The following is a 20,213-nucleotide window of genomic DNA, read 5'->3' as shown; positions in this document are numbered from 1 at the left end:
CCCGGGCCTTGAGTTTGACACCCATGGTTTACACGATGGAGTGGATGGTACAAGGGTTGTCAAGGATAAAAATGCATGACAATCTGTATACCTACAAAAAATCCCTCCAAGGTCAAGTGGCTTTGGTATCAACCTAACATCCTCTCACCCCAGATTCAGGGATTTCCCACCTTTAGCCTTAGGTGGAGTTGCTCTTCCCATTCAAGACTGGTGGGCAGTAGGGAGTCACAACTCCTATTCAAATACTATCTACCATCTTTGGCCAATGAAGCCTTTGCCTAGCTTTATTTTCTATGACAACCGCACTGTGTTTTAGATCAGCAGGCGTTTCAGCTACTTACACTTGCCCTAATCTTTCTGCTCAACTATCGCCATGCATTCTCCATGGAAAGCCTATTCAGTAATTTCAAACAGTCCAGAGTGAAATGGCACAGATGATTGATGGACATGATAGACATGCCGCAATATGCCCATGTGGCACCACTGTTTCACAAGCTGCATTAGATGCTGGTGTACTTTCAGGTGCTGCTATAAAACCCTACGTGGCAAAGATTACTTGAGGAATCACCCACCTCTCATAGTTTCTACCCATTAGCAAGAGCTGGCAAGATAGCACACTCTGGGTTCCTTTGATTAACCAATGCCCCCTATCAGGACCCAGGACTGTATCTTTGCTCGTGTGGAGCCTATTCTGTGAAATGAGATCCCCCATAGATTCATGAAGTTCCAACACCAAGAATGTTCCAGAAAGTCTGGAATGTTCCCCCCGACTTTGGGAAAATATAAATATAATTCACTTTTTGTGTATTGTTTAGCCGTATTATATATTTTTTTCATTGTTTTTATATTGTGAGCCTACCAGTGTCATCTTTGTGCCAGGAAGAAGAACCTAAATCTCTTGAAATAAACAAACTACATTTATAACCATCTTTAAATCTATCTCTTGGCTAATTCAGTGAAAAGTTCAAATGTGAATGAGAAAATTCAAAATTTCCAAACAAAGACAATACTTTTCTCAATATTACAAACACTAATGAAAACAATATAGAGAATGGTCAAACAAAATACTGCTTTGATCATGATACAAAGATTCAATGGTTAGAGTTACAAAAGCTCATTAAGAATCCTGTGGGTTTTTTAATGTTTAAAATATGTAGGAAAATATTTTTTTAAATGCAGACCCTATTTTTCCTTAAAGCAATTTATTTAAAATTATGGATTGCATATGTATCTTATCTCCTATGTTTCAGGAACTCTTAATGCATTCTTATTTCTTTGTACTTTCAACAGTGGGTAAGATGGGGGCAAAGAATCCATCTGCCTTGTCAGAGACCTCATTTATTTGCTCATTTAGACCCACAAGAAGTTGCAAGCCTAGTCTTAATTCTACATTCCCTTGAAGATTAAAAGGGTGACAACTTCATGCAGCCTTTTTGTGTTCTTCAAAACTGATTCCTTTCATCAGTTCTTCCTACCAACATTTTGAAGATGTTTCGGCAAAATAGAGCATTCTGTCAATACTGCTAAGCTTCCTTTGTTTCTATTGAGAACCAATGATCTATGTAACCTTCCTTCTTCTTCAACTGATAAGAGAACTCCTTTAATATACTTGCACTCACATACCTAAAACTCAGTTGTCAAAGCTTCTTAGATAAAAGGGAGTTTCACAGCTTGGGTGAGCCCAGGACTGTGGAGTTCTTGATAGAATCACCATTCACATATGCTAAGAAGATTAAGTATATTTCTGAAGTTTTCTGTTTAAAATAAAGTTTGGGGAAAGGAGGCTTATCACAGCCAAAACATTTCAATGGTTAGCTTTCTTTAAAATAATAGAGAGGATTATGTAATTAGATAAGACAGAAGATGGAATTTCTGGCAAATGAAAGGCAGTATTAAAAGAAACATTAACTCATTGCATTAAAAAATGGGAAGAATGGATTTTAAGAGAGAAGATCTAAAAAAAAATAAACAATGTAGGGGTTGGAGAGATTAAAAATAAATAGTAACTAGGTTTAAAGAAAAATATTGCAATAAACATACATGGTCCTGGAAATATTCATACAATAGAACATCCCTAAAAATCTCTTTCAACTGGCACAAGTTTTCAGCAGCTCTACAAATCTGTACCAAGGGAAAAAATTAAGTCATAAGAGCTTAAAGTTAAAAATAATCTTCCCTAGCAAATTCTAAAGACATAATTCAAAACTGCATGTCTTCTGAAGAAAGAATTTATTCCTTCAAGTGAGACAAATCCCTTGGTTCCTGATATATCATTCATAGCAGCTTTTGAGAAAGGTCTATCCTCACAGCAGATACTAGAGATGCCTGGGAACAGTGCCATTACATGAGAAAGTTCCCCTAAAACATTGTCCCCTTCCATCTTAAAGATTTGCCAAAGGCATTTTTTTTTCAAGTTTGCTCATCAAAAATATTTTTAATATTATTTGTATCCATCTTTCCACCTCACCCCAAGATTCCCTAATGAGCATCTAAATTACAATGAAAATATAAGCTATAACTAAAAGGATGACCAACAGTTATACAACAGCGAATAACCTCAAATTAGATTATTTAAAACAAAATACTACAAAACAATTTGCTAAAAGCAGTGATTGCCTGTAAAACGTTTTCATCCAGCTCCTCAATCTAAACAAATTTGGGTCATCCCCAACCTTGGCAAAAATAAAATAAAGCAGAACTGTTCCTTCCTGTGAAAAAAATTATGAGGTGATGGGATAGTAGCAGTAAGTCATGATGCTGTCATGAGATGAACTCAATGAGAAATGTGTCTTGTGGAATACCATATAGTAAGTATCTATAACCACCGCCACCACCACCATCGTCATCATTCTAGCCCTTGTCTATCCACTGTAGGCTGAAGGCCTCTTCCACATGTCTCAAATCTATATGGTCCTGAGCTTTCTTTTGCCAATGGAGCCCGCAATACTTGCTGATGTCATCACTCCATTTTGTTTTAGCAATAGCAATAACACTTAGACTTATATACCGCTTCACAGTGCTTTACAGTGGTTTACAGCAGGGGTCCCCAACCGCCGGTCCGCGGAACAAGTCTTACCGGGCCGCTGGTTGCTGGCGCCGCCATCTTTTGGTAAAAAGTGCTTCCGGTGAGCTTTTCCGGTAGAAAGCTCACCGAAGCACTTTTTCATCAAAAAGATGGCGGCGCTAGCTCGGTGAGCTTTTCCGGGTAGAAAGCCATTTCTACCCGAAAAAGCTCACCGAGCGCTTCGCGCCGCCATCTTTTTGATGAAAAAGTGCTTCCGGTGAGGTCACCAGAAGCACTTTTTCGTCAAAAAAGATGGCGGCACCCAGTTGATGCCGGTACCGGGCCGCGGCGCCCAGCTGATGCCGGTACCGGGCCGCAGCATAAAAAAGGTTGGGGATCACTGGTTTACAGCGTCAAGATATTGCCCCCAACAATCTGAGTCCTCATTTTACCAATCTCAGAAGGATGGAAGGCTGAATCAACCTTGAGCCTAGTAAGATTCCAACTGCCAAATTGCAGGCAGCCGGCAGGCAGTAGAAATAGCCTGCAGTACTGCATTCTAACCACTGCGCCACCGTGGGTCATTAGGTCTCTTTCATGGACACTTTTTAATCAAGTGGAATCCATTCAATGACTGCCTTGGTCCACCTGCCATCAGTTCTTCTTGCTATGCGACCAGCCTATTTCCATTTCAATTCTGGGCTGTTCGCATATTGTTTTAGGCATTAATCAATACAACAATATATTGAGGCATACACTCTGTTTTTCAGTGTTAACCAATACCATTCCTCATGCCTGCAAATGTCAGAAAAAACTTGTTCTCCCTTTCAAAAAATTGTCAACATGTCTTGCCAAGAAAACCAGGGATAAATTTACCGTGGTCTTCAGGGCAACTGTAATCACATTTTTGGTTAAAAATTCTGGATAGGAGCCAGATCGTCCAATTCTCACCTTTCCACTAAAGAATATCATTAATTTAAACAACACACCTAAGTCCAATATATTTATGCATATTATGCATTCCTGGCCCCAGCCCAAGTCATTAGCCTAATAAGCAGTAATTAAATCCAATAGAAATTGGTGTATTTTTCACCTAGGGCTGCATATTACTTCATTAAATACCAGATGCAAAATGCCAACAGGTGACAGTGTAATGTTTCTTCATTCCATTTAAATAGCACGCCAATTATTTTTCAAGACAGTATGCCAATTATTTGCTTGAGATCAGATTCCTATCAGGCATGGCATGAATTCAATCAAGTATCTGCAAACTCATTATAACCTCTAATTCTATTATCTGAGTCTATTTAAAAAAAGCTAACATGACAGCTCTCAAAGACACAAAATGTTTTTAGTTAAAATTTGACCTCGGGATAAAGAAAGATTGAAAGTTGAGGCTTTTCCAAATGATGAAAAACTGGGGAAGTTCTTTAAAAACAAACAAATAACTAGAAATTACAATTTGAAGGAAGTTTCACACAAAAAAGTATCTGCAATTAAAATAATAAGACTTACAGTATGTATCACTTATGTCTTACGCTCCATAAGTCACACTTATAAAATGGATGGAAATATCAATTGATTAGATAAATAAATTATAGGAAGACAATATATATTGTATCTATGAGAGATGCACATTTGTTTCCAAGAAGAAAGAAAAGAAGGAAACAAACAAACACATATGCATGGGCAAAAGTAAAAATTGACTTACAATCCCAGTTGGGACCAGAATTTCTGTTGTTTAGCAAGACAGTGAAGAGAGCTGAGACCAATTTTACAATTTTCTAAGGAGATTCTCAGTCATCCAGGTTATTTATACATAAATTAAAACTGCAAAAATGTATCTTGTCCAACTATCACTGATTTACTACAACTTTACAGTACACAATAAGGATTACCAATTGCATCCAATTTGGGTGACAAATGAAGCTTTATTTCAATAGTCATATGCCTTACAAAGCCTCCAAACTAATCAGAAACAGAACAACAAAACATAAAACTATTTCACATTTCTTGGAGTTACTGCTGCCTTCTGTCTAGACTGATGGCTAATTAGAACTGAATCATTTCTGACAAAGGATGCCTGTAATCTGATATAGAACTAGTTGGTGCAATATTTACTTTGGAGTACCTTCAAACTGAAACGAAAGATTTACAATCAATTGGGTAAAATAGTTGAAAGGTCGGGCAACCTTTTCATAAGTTATAGAAGTGTTTCCTATTTGGGAAAAATCGACCGCTTTTTTAAATTTAATCTACTGGGCTTTATAGCAAGGCTTAGAAGAACAAACACTGAAAAACTCCATGAAAATATTTCAAGTATTTACAAATGTTTTAAATGCAGTAGGAATTTTTACACAACCGAACATTGTTCTGTTCATTATACATATAACACAGAAGTATAAATGTAAAGCATACAAAGCTGATTAACTTTCTCTTTCCTAAACTTCTATATGGCTTGCCCAAATCAAAAGTTAGGCAAGAAAAAATAAATGAACAGATATAGAATAGGTGGTACCTGCTCAACAGCAGTAACTGTGAGAGGGATCTAGGCGTCCTAGTGGACAGGCACTTAAGGACGACTCTGCAATGTGCGGCAGCTGCCTAAAAAGTCGACACAACTCTAGGCTGCATTAAAAGTGGGATATTATCAACATCACATGAAGTGTTAGTATCACTTTATACTGCTTTGGTAAGACCACTGTCATGCCCCCGTCAGAGTCTGAATCTGCGGGGGAAGATGAGCTGGAACAAGAGCCAACAGAGATCAACAGGGCGGCTCCATTGGCTTTGGAGGAAACTGGGAAAGGGCAGAGCCAGTCCGGCAGAACTTGTTGGGGTTAGAAAGGCTTGGAGACAGGGAGGAGCAGGAGAGTCAGAGCTCAGGTGATGAGCATGGACCACCCCCTCCTGATCCTAGAGCACAGAGAGAAAAGGCGAGATCAACGCAAAACTGAGCTAGCTACAAGGGAGGAGAGTGCCCCCACCCCCCTTCACAAAGCACATCAGGGGACTAAGATCAGTGATGGGATTCAAATATTGTTGCCACCAGTTCGGTGGGCGTGGCTTGGTGGGCGCGCCTTGTGCACGTGCACACACTTTGCGTGCACGCGCACGCCAAACGCGCACTTTGCGCAGACGCAGAGGCGTTCTAACTTGCCTCCTGCAAGCCTGCACGATCCCGGACATTTCAGTAGCTGCCGCGTGGCGCTATTCTGTGCCGCACAAAGCAGCTGTGCTTCAAATTCAGCTGATAAAGGTGAGTATGGGAGCCCGGGTGGGCAGATGGGCCCAAGAGCAGAACCATTAGAGCAGCGGAGAGAACCAGTTTGGTCTCCACTGCTCATCATTCTTACCGGCTCTCCAGAACCAGGCAGAACTGGTCAAATACCACCACTGACTAAGATGTAAGGAAGTGCCAGTGGGAGGGGCATTTGTTGGGAACAAGGGTTGAATCTGTGGAGCCTCATGTGTACTTGCCAGCACCTGGAGGTTACTGTACTCTGTCTTGTGGGGCTTGCCCGGTTTGCCTGCTTTGCTGAACTTCTTGCTCTAGCTACTTTTTGGCTAACCTGGTTTACTGGACTTCTGGCCTTGGTTACTGTTTGGCTGACCTGGCTTACTGGACTATTCGCAGCCAGAGGCTGCTGAAGGTGCGTGTGAGAGCTTTGCTCCAGGACTTGTAGTAAATGTGGGGACATTTGGGGGCAAAGTCGGAGCAATAAAGGAGAGTTAGACCTGTTCTCTGGTTGTGTTGCTTTCATGCCATGCCCCAGGTCAACACAACCACACTTGGAATACTGTTTCCAATTTTGGTCACTGCGATACAAAAAAGATGTCAAGATAAGTGCAGAAAGGAGCAGCAAAGATGATTAAAAGGCTAAAGGCTGAAACATATGAAGAACAGTTGAAATTATTGGGTATATCTAGTCTAATGAAAAGAAGAAGTGACATGATAGCAGTCTTCCAATATTTGAGGGGCTGCCTCGAAGAGGAGGGGGTCAATCTATTCTCCAAAGTACCTGAAGACAAGACAAGAAGTAATGGATAGCACTTTAACCAAGAGAAATCCAACCAAGAACTAACAACTAATTTACTGTCAGTGAGAACAAATGAGCAGTGGAACGGTTTGCCTTCAGAAGTTCTGGGTGCTGCATCATGGGAGGTTTTTAAGAAGAGACTGGGCAGCCATCTCAGATATGTGACACAGAGGGAATAAATTATAAACTTTATGATAACTTGGGTGCAAAATTTAAAGAAACATTCCTAACACAATAATGGGAATAATTATGAAAGAAACTATGGAAGAAATCTATTAACCCATCCCAGGTTGCATCTCAAGAAGGAAGATGTACAAAATATTTTATAGCTGGTACACAATTCCACCAATAATTGTCAAGAGAGCCAAATTATATAGAAATAAATGCAATGAGATTAATTGTCAAGAGAGCCAAATAATATAATTGTCAAGAGAGCCAAATTATAGAGAAATAAATGCAATGAGACAGAAGGAACATTTTAACATTTTTAGACATGTAAAAAAAAAACCTCAAAATTTCTGAAAAGAAATACACAGCACTATTCAAAGAATTTTAGAAATCAAATTTCAAATAAAACCACAATTCTTCCCATTAGGCATAATTCCAAAACATACTAACAAAAAATATCACAAATTACGAAGATTTATGTTCACAGCTGCAGGATAAAGTTAGCACAAATTTGGAAAACAGATATATTAACAATGATATTATACTGGAAACTTATACTAGAATATCCACCAATGGCGAAATGAAAAACAACGAAGCCTTTGGTCAGACGTTTAATCAATTTAAACAATAATAGCTTCTATTATATTCTATATATTATGCACAAATCAAATATAAATACGCAGAATATGGTTTTAAAGAGGAAAAAGTAACTAAACAACTGAAATTAGAAATATACACAGAAAATAATGTCCCAAAGGTGCTTTTTCAAGAGGCAACTGGACTTTCTGGTTTTTCTTTCAGAAAATAATGGTTTATAAATATTGTACATCAGCCAGAATATACAACAAAGGGGAAGTTATAAACTAAATATTTATCTATTTGTATTTTTAACCAAAAAATAAAGATTTTGTCACTTAGCTCAGGAATTCAAACCCTATTGTTAAAGTAATGTGCTTTGTCTTTTAAGCTTAATTTCTTATCAGTGACATTATCAATGAGAATAGAATAGAATAGAATGGAATGGAATAGAATAGAATAGGGAAGAGAAGAGAAGAGAAGAGAAGAGAAGAGAAGAGAAGAGAAGAGAAGAGAAGAGAAGAGAAGAGAAGAGAAGAGAAGAGAATTCTTTATTGGCCAAGTGTGATTGGACACACAATGAATTTGTCTTTGGCACATTCCGTATGCTCTCAGTGTACATAAAGAAAACATAAAATACGTTAATCAAGAATCATAAGATACAACATTTAGTGATAGTCATAGGTTACTAATAAGTAATAACTTATTAATAAAATAGTAACTCCTTTGCCCACTTACTAATATTATCTTTCTACATCACTTTTTTTCCTTTTCTCTTTTTACTTGTTCTTTTTTTCTGTTAAACAAAAAATCAAACAAGAATTTAAAAAAAGAACTTGGCTTTTTTCTAAGGCAGACTAGTAAAACCCAGTACATATGAGCTATTCTGAAATAAATAACCGTATTTTACCAATTAGCCATAAGGCATCTCAAAATGCAACATACCAAAAAATAAGAGTCAGACCATGTTAACAAAGCAACTATGGGAAGAAAGGTCGCAAAATGGAGCAAATCTCATTGAACAACTGTCTTGCTTAGCAACAGAAATTTTGTCGTTAAGTCGAGGTCTCCCTGTAATCTATTTCCAATTGATCTGAGTTAACTCTAGTTCTCTCATCAAGCAAAACTGGTCAGTTATGGAAAAAAACTAAAGCAAAATAATGTACTGGAGAAGAAAAGCAGCAAGTCAGTCTGTTTGTTTTGAAAACAGTCTCTGGTAAACCCACCAGCCTGATTATCATCACCAAAATCTTTGAAGACAGACATTAATGGCTGACAACTTTATTCCCACTGAGGCAGCTCAAGTTTAACATGGGTGGAATATCCATCAAAACAATTTCAATTTTTTTTTAAATATCTGGAATCAATTAAGAAGAGGGGGAAGTTTCCAAAAGGCCACCCATTAATAAACACAAAATAATTTGTGTCTGCTGTCTTGTTTGTGATAATTTTTTATTGCTACCTCAGTTTCAGATGTCACAGTAATGACTTCCACATTCTGATTAAAACATGAATTGAAGCCACATGTTAAAAGTGCAGGAGTAAGCATAATTTTTATAGCTACTGAAACACTGACAGCTAAGGAAAGTGCTGCCTCATGAAGTATTTTTTTTAATTACTTAGCCAACTTAGCTCCAAGGTTTCGTAACCTGAAGCAATAAGCCATTGTAATAGCTCCTAATTGAATTCCTTCAAAAGAAAATTAGCTAACCTTCAATGAGAGAGTATCACAAGGTTCTGAAAGCTTTACAATAATTACAAGATTAAGACATCTATCAAAGACAGTCAGTGTACTCCTGGGATAAAGAAAAAGACCCAACAAATTTCTCTTATTTATTATTCATTTTTTTGTCACTGCAATTTAGTTTAGTTTTAAAAGGTAACTATTTTGTGTTAGAGAAAAGGAAATAACAACTATATTGTCCAGGACCTCAGGATAAAAATAATGAATGGCATGGAGAGAGAAGCAAACAACATGTATTTATCTGTCTCTCTCTTTCTCATTCTTGGTTGCAGCAGAGAATTTCCAAATACATTAAGCAAATTGTTATCAGATGACTTTCTTTGGCCTTCATACAAAGAACTGAACATTTGCAGTGGTGATTGCTGGAAAGATAGGCATAAGAAGGGAGAGTTAATTCAATGTGTATTTTAATACGCATACCATCCACTTGTTTACATTTGTCAAATTAATGCAACTAAACCAATAGAATTAAGAAAAATCTAAATACCAATCATTGTTTGCATTTTTCTGAACTGTGTTGCAATTCTCGGTCAAACATTGTAAATAGAGTATGAATATATTAGAAATAATATACTGTATGTCAATTGTTCCATTAGGAGAAACTGCTTGCAAAAAATGTATATGTTAGGAGAAATTGACCTGAAAATGTATATGATTTTCATGTAAACTTTTGTGCGACATTAAAAGAAAATGTTAAAATGAGAGATACTGAAGGTATCACACTCATTTATCGTTTATGGACTATTAAAGACTGAAGACCAGAAGATTGTCAGCCTCCCTATGTCTGCCTAATTTTCTCTGCCACTATTATCAACTCTACCTTGAAGCATTATTTGTCTGTAATAGACTAAATATTTGAAGATTTAATTAAGGGCTAGCACAATCCACATATTTTGGCATCTCTATTTATTAGAAATTAGAGGAGCTGCAATTCAGCAACTTTCCAGATTCAGAAGTCGGTCCACCTCCTCATCTAGAAAGATACTTTTTAATCCTTGTACTGATGCCTTGATAGCTTACATACCAAACTCACACAATATTTGTATTTAACATTTAATCCTATTTTTTCACGCTTAATAACACCTCATATTTACAAGATATGGTGTTCGCCTGCAACAAAAATATAGAACAAGTTATAATTACTGTGAGTCAATCTCAACTGTGCTTTCGAATTACATGTTGTAACCATAGTTAAGGTTCTTTAACAACTAAACAACTCTGAGCTTCTGAACAATTTTAGTGGAACATTTAAGGATAAACATTGGACATAATGGCAAGCATGTGTAAGAGGAAGAACTCAGACACCAATACTGAATGTCAAATGTTTTATTATTTATGTTATTTATTTTAGATCCCACCTTTATTATTTTTAAACAAGTTGTGATTGTTTTATGTATCAAATCGGATCTAATAAATATATCCTTACAGACCTCTACATGCATACAGGCAATGAAAAATAAAAAGGTAAACACTTTGCCTATCTAATCATATTTGACTCTAGTGCAGGGGTGTCAAACTCAGGGGTGCTTAAATCTGGCCCTGGAAATATCAAAGGACCGGTCTGTGGTGGCTCTGCCGGCCAAAATGGGCCATGTACTGCCCCCCATGGCCCGTTTTGGTTGGCAGGGTGCCACAGGAGGCGTCCGTCCCATCTCCCCCTTGCCCTCCCACCGCCCCGACACCCCCACCCCTCCCGCCAGCCTGCAGAGGAGAACTACAATGCCGATCCGGCCCTCAAAGAAATCCAGTTTGACAGCCCTGCTCTAGTGAGTAGTGCTCATCTCCGTTTCTTGTCTGAGGGAACCAGCATTGTCCAAAGACAGCATGATTATATGCCGAGGTGCACAAAATGCTGTTACTTTCCCACCAAAGTGGTACCTATATATCTACTCTATTATCTATTTGCATGCTTTTGAGCTACTAGGTTGGCAGGAGCTGGGGCAAGTAACAGTAGCTCATCCCGTCACAGGGTACCTGGGTCTTGAACTGCCAGCCTTCTGGATCGATAAGCCCAGCATCTTAAGTGCGAGGCCACCGCAACCCCAAAATAGGCAATAATTTCCCCCAATTCTATTCTTGTTCAGAATTTTATTTCCCAACCCAAGGTTAAGAAATCTCAATTCTTAAATCAGATAGGAACAATTATCTAAATCAATATTATAACAATTATCTAAAACAAGAGTCTTCAAACATACTTAAACTGAGTGGAATCTAGGATTCTTTTTTTCCTAAATAAGATGAGGGCTTGACTTTCCTTTTATAGAACAAGTAAAAGGGAGTTTTGCAATGCCAGACTCCTTGAAAATGGAACTGCCTTCCGTCAAGTTTGACTTTTACAATCTTAGGTAGAGCCAACCTTCTACCCCAACCCCAACTAACCATTAATGAAGACCCAAGGAGTTTCTCACTGAAGATACAAGATCTCAAATGGTCAGCCTCCCACATCTGTCCATTCCAAAAGCTGTTTACATAACAGGCCTGAATTCCCACAGGTTCAACTTCAGTATTCTGTCATCGCTCTTTAAAAATCGGCTTTCTTACTTAAATCGATAATTTTTCTGAGACTTGGGACAATACTGGGAGACAACTGGTGTTTTCTGTGTTGAAAGTGGGAATATCTCAAGAGCATTTAATTCAGAGATTGTAAATGCTGCAGTCAAAAATATTTTAAAATAACCAGCAGAAGAGAATATAGGGTTGAACTACAGAATCCTTGACTCAAAGAGCCTCATGGACTACACATTTTGAATTATTAATTGACATACTAAGTAAAATGCAATATAAATTTTGAAGTGTTTTTTTTTAAATGAGAGGGCAATTCTGGAAGTTGGTCCATGCTAAGCTTGTGGAAAATAAACTCTCTCAAAATTTATTAGGAGGAGGAAGGAACTATTACCTCTTGTTGTAAGCATACATATCTTATTATGAGCACACACAATCAAATTTACAGATGTATTTTTTTTCAATGAATATTTTCTACTCTGGTTTTACAGTAGCACGCTGCATTCCTAGCAAGCGAATTGGCAGTTTTACCCTGGAGGCAGGAAATCCAACTACTGTATGCTTCTTTATTGGGAAGGAAAAATGAGGTAATATCACCAGTGAAGAGATGTGCTGTAACAGAGGTCTTCAAACTTGGCAACTTTTAAGACTTGTGGACTTCAACTCCCAGAATTCTATGCTGGCTGGAGAATTCTGGGAGTTGAAGTCCACAAGTCTTAAAGTTGCCAAGGTTGAGCACCCCTATGCTAGAGCCAGCCTTATTCCAATGAAGACTGGCTAGGAAAAGGAAACTCAGAGCACAAAATCGGATAGAGATGCATCAGGTACATTTTATTACAGATGGAAAGGTTGTCGCTTTAATTTTTCTTATTTCAAGCTAGAAGTTCCCAAACAGAAACTAGCTAAAGAGCTATCTTTATTTACAAATAATAACTGTCAAGCATTCACATTTCAGTGACATCCGAGACACAAAAGCTACGTTGTTCTCTCAAGGAAGGTCACTTCCCAACTCTCTTCTCAAATGAGGTCCATCTGGCCAGAACCTGGTTTGTAAAAATGTGGGTTTTCTTTTCTAGTGTAGAACCTTGAAGATTTGTAGTAGTTGTTGTTGTTTTGCAAACCTAGAAGTGATAGCTTTGCTATATGCCTTGCATTTTTTTTTATTTTACAGCTATGTTACTTGTTAATAGCAGAATATATCCATGATGCAACAGGAGAAATATCAAAATTAAACAACGAAAGGTGCCTAGTCCGCCTGAATCATCACACCTTTTAACATGTTTGAAGTTGGTCAGAAAATCTTGAATGTTTTGCTGCTCATATTCACCATGCACAATCTAGTATAGTACTCAGCACTGACGTAAAATATTGCATTGAATATTACAGTTTGATACGGCACACATTATATCTTTTTTAAAAAAAAGCCTTGACATACATTTTCTCTTCACTTTTCCTTCCTGCTCCATCACATGCATGTCGTGCGTTCATTCACTGTAGGAAAAAAAATAAGTGAACGCTCAAAAGAACCTCTCTCGGAACAGAAACATTTTTAGATTAAAAATCTGAAAAGCGTTCCAAGAAAGCTAAAGGGAAAGCAAAGCTGCCTTGCGTAAGAACAAAGGAGAGAAAATCTTGAATAATTTCTCTGGCTCCTGTCAGAATTCCGGTGCTGAAGTGACAGATGAGGTTCCCTGGGGCTAACATGCCAATGCCAATTAGCCATGTCAATCCACAAGTACACCAGCTGCAGGGATCTAACATTATTAGTGTATGATTTTTAAAACTGAACACATCAGCAATGTTAAGAGTTCGTATAACTCCTAATTCTTAAAACTTGCCTCGGAAAGATTAACTGTGGAGTGGCAGCAACGACCTTAGACTCTGGCCTTTGAGAAGGCAATAGGAGTGCTATTCATTTTCTGTAATTTGATTATACCATGCACTGTTAATCAAATTAGCTTATATTACAAGTCTCCCCCCCAAAAAAATCTGAATTATCAAGTAATTTTTTTGCTTATGTTTCATAAATCTTTCTTATTTTAAGGGTATCAGTTCGTGGTAGCATTGTCCTTGCTCTATTCCAAACTGCTGATTCCACAAAATATGAGATGTTCACTATATACATGGCTAACCAATGAGGGCATCAATTTTCAAAGAATAAAATGACTTTTCAAGCTAACGTAAAACATGTTTGCTCTGTGATTGCTTTAAACATATGCATTTCATTTTTAAAGAAGGTTTTCAGCATCGGTGAGCACCTTACAAAGTTACCAAAATAGTTGAGAATGAAATCAAATAGACCAAGGTAACTTATTGCTCACCTAAACTGTAGCTTAATGGAAGGATTTTTTTAAAAAAAAGTTAGTGAACTAAGATTCAATTTGCTACAGCCACAAATTACTATGTCTCTTTATGACTTTCACTGACATTTATACTTATGCTCTAACTTCTGGACAGTTGCTGGAATTTCAGCAAATCAAAATTCATTCCTTACAATTTAGCAGATTTGACTGCATTGTCTATTTACTCTTTCTTACACACTTTGATGTTTCATTCGAGATTTTTTTTAAAGAATTCATTTCCCTGAAATCCTCAATGTGGATGTACTTGGAACACATTTATTCTCTTTCAGAGCAACTCTGCACATCGTTATTATGATTAACTTTTCAATTAAGGTTCTGGACCACCGTAGGACTTGTTATTACATTTAACTTTATGGTTAAGGCTAGAAATATATTCCACACGTAGCTTGAGTAAATGGGGGGAGGGGAGTATGCAGCCTTGACACACTCCTTGACACAACCTGTTTCACATGTTCTCTGACTGACCCTGACCTGTATTTATGTTTCCCATGAAGACAATGAGATGTTTTGGGATGCCCGTTTTTTCTGAGCACATTCCATACCTTGACGTAATTGACACAATCAAAGCTTTCTCTATCAACAATGAAACTTACTGACTACTTTTGGGGACCGTGGTCATTAAATGAGGAAATCACCTAGGAAATTGTGCTCATTAAACGAGGAGGTCACCTCGAGTGAGATGGGCAAAACCATCAAGGACAGGCATTCTTACAAAGTAAAGTCCCATGCTATGTAGAGCTTTAAACTGGCACATTAAACTTGTACCCTGGAGTTTACGTGGAACCAGTGCGGCACATACAGTTACGTGGATGTATTGTGGCACATCCAAAATGCATATGTCACTGCATTCTGAATTAGCTGATGGTTCCAAATGCTCTTCAAAGCAGTCCCATGTGGAACATCAGGAAGCAAATTCAATGGGATTTGGACTCTTGTCTTCCTCCAGTGGCTTTCCAGTCCTCTCTTGAGCCACTTCATTTCCTAAAGCTCTTCCATGAACCAAGGGATCCTCCAGGATCAACAGCCACATCCCAGGCACCCAGTCTGCCTAGATCTTCTACTGTTGCCTGCTCATTTCAGGCAGCAACTAAAACCATCGGGCTGTGATGGCGAACCTATGGCATGCGTGCCAGAGGTGGCACGCAGAGCCCTCTCTGTGGGCACGTGAGCCATCACTCCCAGGTCAGCTCTGCTGCACATGCGCGCACCTCCCACTGGCCAGCTGGTCTTCAGATCTCTGTCATGCATGGGGGGGCAGAGCACATGCAGGGCGCATGCGGGAAAATGAAGTGCATGCACAAGGAGGATGAGCTTGCATCAGTGGTGGGATTCAAAAAATTTTACTACCGTTTCTGTGGGCATGGCTTGGTGGGCGTGGCAGGGGAAGGATACTGTAAAATCTCCAGTCAGAGGTGGTATTTGCCGGTTCTCCAAACTACTCAAAATTTCCGCTACTGGTTCTCCAGAACTGGTCAGAACCTGCTGAACACCACCTCTGGTGCGCATGCACTGGGGGGGGGGTGCATGCACGGGTGATGCACACGCATTGCATTTTGGGGGTGCGCATGCACATGCGCACTTTGGGCACTCAGTGCCAAAAAGGCTACCCATCACTGCCATAGGACATTTGAGCTTCTATCCGAAGCTTCCTCAGAAGCTCCACAGGGTCCAACAGCATCTGGGACAGCATTATCCCATAGGTCCCTCCTCCCTGCTGTGAGGAACGGTCACAGAGAACTCCAAGGTTAACAGGAGGTAATCTATTCCCAACAAGGGACCAGATGACAACATGCACCAACTCAAAATCACATAGCCACTGTCCTGAGGTGCAAAACAGTTCTAACGTATGACACCCCTCTCCCCAATATTTGGTCCTGAGCATCACCGCAGCAGAGCATGCTGCTCCACTATGGGGCACATCTGCACACACAAACAAGTTGGTATCACCATCAATGAAAAAATACGCTTAGTGACAGGTGGTCTCAAACCTACATCAATTGAGAAAATATATCCTCTCGCTGTCATTGCCCCACTTAAGGATAGAACTAGCAGCAGATGCGGAGAGAATCAAGTAAGAGGATGATCCTTGACATCCTCTGAACAGACATATGCTCCAAGCCTGTTGACTCAGATCTAGGAACAAATGTCATTTCCATGGCAAGAACAAACACAAGACGGTACACAAGAACAAACTCCAATTAAAAGATGGAGGAAGGGGACCATCGAGCAAGGAATATTAAAGGAGGATACCGCTGAAGGATCTGACCTGCCTTTTTTTTATTTTAAATTTTATTGAACAAACACAATCCAAAACCAAAAATATACATTAAAAACATTGAACATGGTACAATCCTCCTAACCCATATATTTGGATCTGACCTTTCTTATACTACCTGGAGGACCCAGAATAGGTTGAGAGTCAGAGTGCCTAAATGATATACTCAAGTGGAGGCTCTTAGCAGGTAAGAACACGCTGTGTGAACGTGGAGAGACACAGAGCTCAGCCTATCTGCTGGTATGTCAGCTACCACCAGAAATATGTACCGATAATGATGTATTTTTGGCCAATGATAAAGCCAGAAGGTGGCTTCATTTTGGCAGTTTAAAGTTTGATCTAGGCACGGAAGAAGAAGAAAAAGCCACCATGTATTGAGCCAATAACCTGGATCACGGTCATGGAAGCCATGAGCTACCAAGCTAAATGAAAACAGGTTGAAATCCCCCAGCATCATATCCCAGCCTGGAGAACTCATCTACCAGCCCAGCTGTCAGTCCTGAAGCCATTTTGGAAGCATCTTCAGGACTACTACAGCGAGGCTGGGTGGAACTGTGGGAACGTGAGGGGAGAGATAGAGATAGCTGGGGGATGTGTAGCCAAAATAGCATTCTTTCCCATGGGAGTCAAGGACGCTCTACCAGGTGTTGGAAGGACGTGGACAAAAGCCAACCGGAGTTGGGACTGCAACCTGATTGGATCATGTGATGAAATGTGTGACCTGGGGGCAAGAACTTTGGGTTTTGATTTGGGTGAGGAAAACTCTGGGTCCTTCAGAGTCGGGTTTTCACCAGCTGTGCCAATATGACATTCCTAATAAATTTGTACTTTGAAGAAACCCTACGCCTCGGAGTTTGATTGCTTTGGGTCTTTTACATGGAACCCTGACACCAGCCCAGACTTGTAGAGAATATTCAAAATGAAGTTTTCTCAAGGCAAATCAAGACATTCTAAAGTTACGGATTTTAAAAAAAAACTAAAGAGAGAAAAGATGCTTTGTGTAAATGATAAAAGCAGAGGCAGCAGATACAAATTTGTTTAAAAGTTCCCTTGCTTGGCGAGCACTTTATTATTGTTAGAAAGATGACGACCACAACTTTTCTCTCAAAGAACCGTCTCCCAAAACTTCCAAATCAGGCTAAACCCATTAATACCTAACAGGGATACAGGTTTTTGTTTCAGACATTCTGTTAGCTTTATTCTCCCTTCATTGTTTTATAGAAGTTCAATATTATTCTATGTGTTTTAGTAACTGTTTTGAAAGCTTCAAGCTAGGAAGTAGAACAAAGATTAATAAAGAAATGTGCACGTCTCACATTATTCTGCCGAATAAAACTACTCACACACAATGCTTTCAGCGCCGTTTCTTTCCCACCGAACTTATTTTGTTCTTGGATTTAAATATTTAGGATATTCTTTGATGTACTTCCTCCATTTCCTGCCAGCTTTTTACCTTCTGTATCTTTTACTTTCAAGAGTAATCTTAAGCCCACTTTTCCTATCTTATCAGATAAAAATAACTGCTGTGATCACGTATCATTTTCTCCTCTCGCTGGAATCTGGGGTTCTCTTTGATCTCAATATATCTTTAGAAGGATCGTCTTATATACATATATGTTACCAATACATCCCTTTTCTGGCCATCTTAAAAATGTCTTGCCGTCAACATGTGCCATCCAAAATAGATTTGGAAAGACTTGTGAACGTTTGTCCAGCCTCCAGTACCAGCGACTATCATTTTCAGTTCCTCGGTATTACAGAAATGTTGATTCACTGATTGCAACTGGTTGAGATGCTACAGTCCACATTCCTCCCTACGTTAGATCTAGTATTAGTTTACGTATATCTTTTTGTACAGGCTCCTAAGTGAAATCATTGGCAGTTTTATTAAAACCGGAGACCAAAAGACATCTACCTACCTCAAGAATGAGGAACCCCTGCTGGCCCAGGTAACTCTCAGTGGTCTCAACCACCAAAACAATGAAGGCAAGATACAAGAATCATCAAACAGCGACATCTGGAACATCACAGGTTCCACAATGCAGATCTTGATACTTGCAGAAATAAAATATTTTTTTAAAAAAAAACAGCCATTTCTAGAATTGACAAGATCTTCTTAAATGCAATAGTAGGATATACATTTCATCTTCTTCTTCCTAGCATATTCCTGCAGGTCCAGGGTCTGCTTTTCAGATCATTGAGCGCCACTTTGCATAGTTGGCTTGCATAACTCTGTTGATGGTGTCTTGCCATCTCTGTTTTGGATGCCCACGAGGTCGCCAGCCATTGACTTCTAATTGGTAGGCAGTCTTGGCAACTGCAGAAGGTGCTGGTCTCTGGACGTGCCCGGACCAGCAGAGGCGGCCTTCTCTCGTCTTCTCTATAATTGGTGCCACACCAAAATGTTGTTGAATTGTGTCGCTTGTGAGGTGGTCAAGAAGGGAGATGCTCGATACCCAACAGAACATTCACATTTCCACAGCATGGAGAAAGCTTTCGGTCCCTGTAGTTGCTGTCCAGCATTCAGTGCCACACAGTGCAGCAGGGAGGATGGTTGCCTTGTAAATCTTAGATTTAAGCAGGATATACATTTCATGGCCTTGGTATTTAGTACCTGTGACCACTTGATAATTCCTCAGAAATTCTGCAATAAAGAAGATGCTGAATTTCTAAAGCTTGGCTACAGTCAAATGTTCCCAACATGATCCTGAAATTACATCATGCATTTGAGTAGAAAACTACATGTCTATATTTTATTGTATTTAGGCCAGTGGTGGGATTCAAATGTTTTTACCACCGGTTTGGTGGACGTGGCTTGGTAGGCATGCTTTACGCGTGTACACACACTTTGCGTGCGCATGCCAAACATGCACTTTACACAGGCGCAGAGGCGTTCTAACCCACCTCCTGCAAGCCTGCACTCTCCCAGTCACTTCAACAGCTGCCACGCGGCAGGCACTCTTCTCTGCCACACAAAGCAGTTGTTCTTCAAATTCAGAGGATAAAGGTGAGTATGGGACCCCAGGTGGGTGGGTGGGTGGGCTCAAGAGCAGAGCATCGGAGAGAATCAGTCCGATCTCCGCTGCTCATCGCCGCTACCGGCTCAGCAGAACCAGGCCGAACCAGTAGAATACCACCACTGATTTAGGCCTATGGAGACAGGGAACATCTGGTTCAAGTAACCACGGAAGCTCATAAAGTGACTTTGAGACAGTCCTTGTCTCTCAGCACAACTTACTCAGCACAACTAGCCCCACTGGGTTGCTGTTGACAAGAAAAAGTGAAAGAAAGAGAATTATGGATACATTCTTGGGCTTCTAGAAGAAACAAAATTGAACACCAAATTGAACAAATTAAAAAATAAACATCCTGCAGTGCTTATATTAAACTCAGATTTTACTTTAAGACTATTGTTACAATGGGCAGATATATCCCATTACAATAATAAAGGGGGGGGAAACATCCCAGTTTAGAACTAAACCTCAACTTATTTTAATCACTTTTTATTCAGTATTACATGAAAAATCAGGTATGCAACCTA

General features: G+C 39.3%; 1 protein-coding gene across 1 annotated transcript in view; it reads right to left on the bottom strand.

The window, feature by feature from the left end:
• Window positions 1-20,213, bottom strand: part of TMEM135 (transmembrane protein 135) — a gene marked incomplete at its 5' end in the record, with an annotated part of 152,631 nt that overhangs the window by 90,945 nt on the left and 41,473 nt on the right. The window lies entirely within an intron of this gene.

Source organism: Notechis scutatus, chromosome 5 (genome assembly GCF_049901735.1).
Source record: "Notechis scutatus isolate UNSWTSFEM ecotype Mainland chromosome 5, rNotScu1.2, whole genome shotgun sequence".
NCBI classification, from domain to species: Eukaryota; Metazoa; Chordata; class Lepidosauria; order Squamata; family Elapidae; genus Notechis; species Notechis scutatus.
This window is presented reverse-complemented; position numbering and strand designations above follow the sequence as displayed.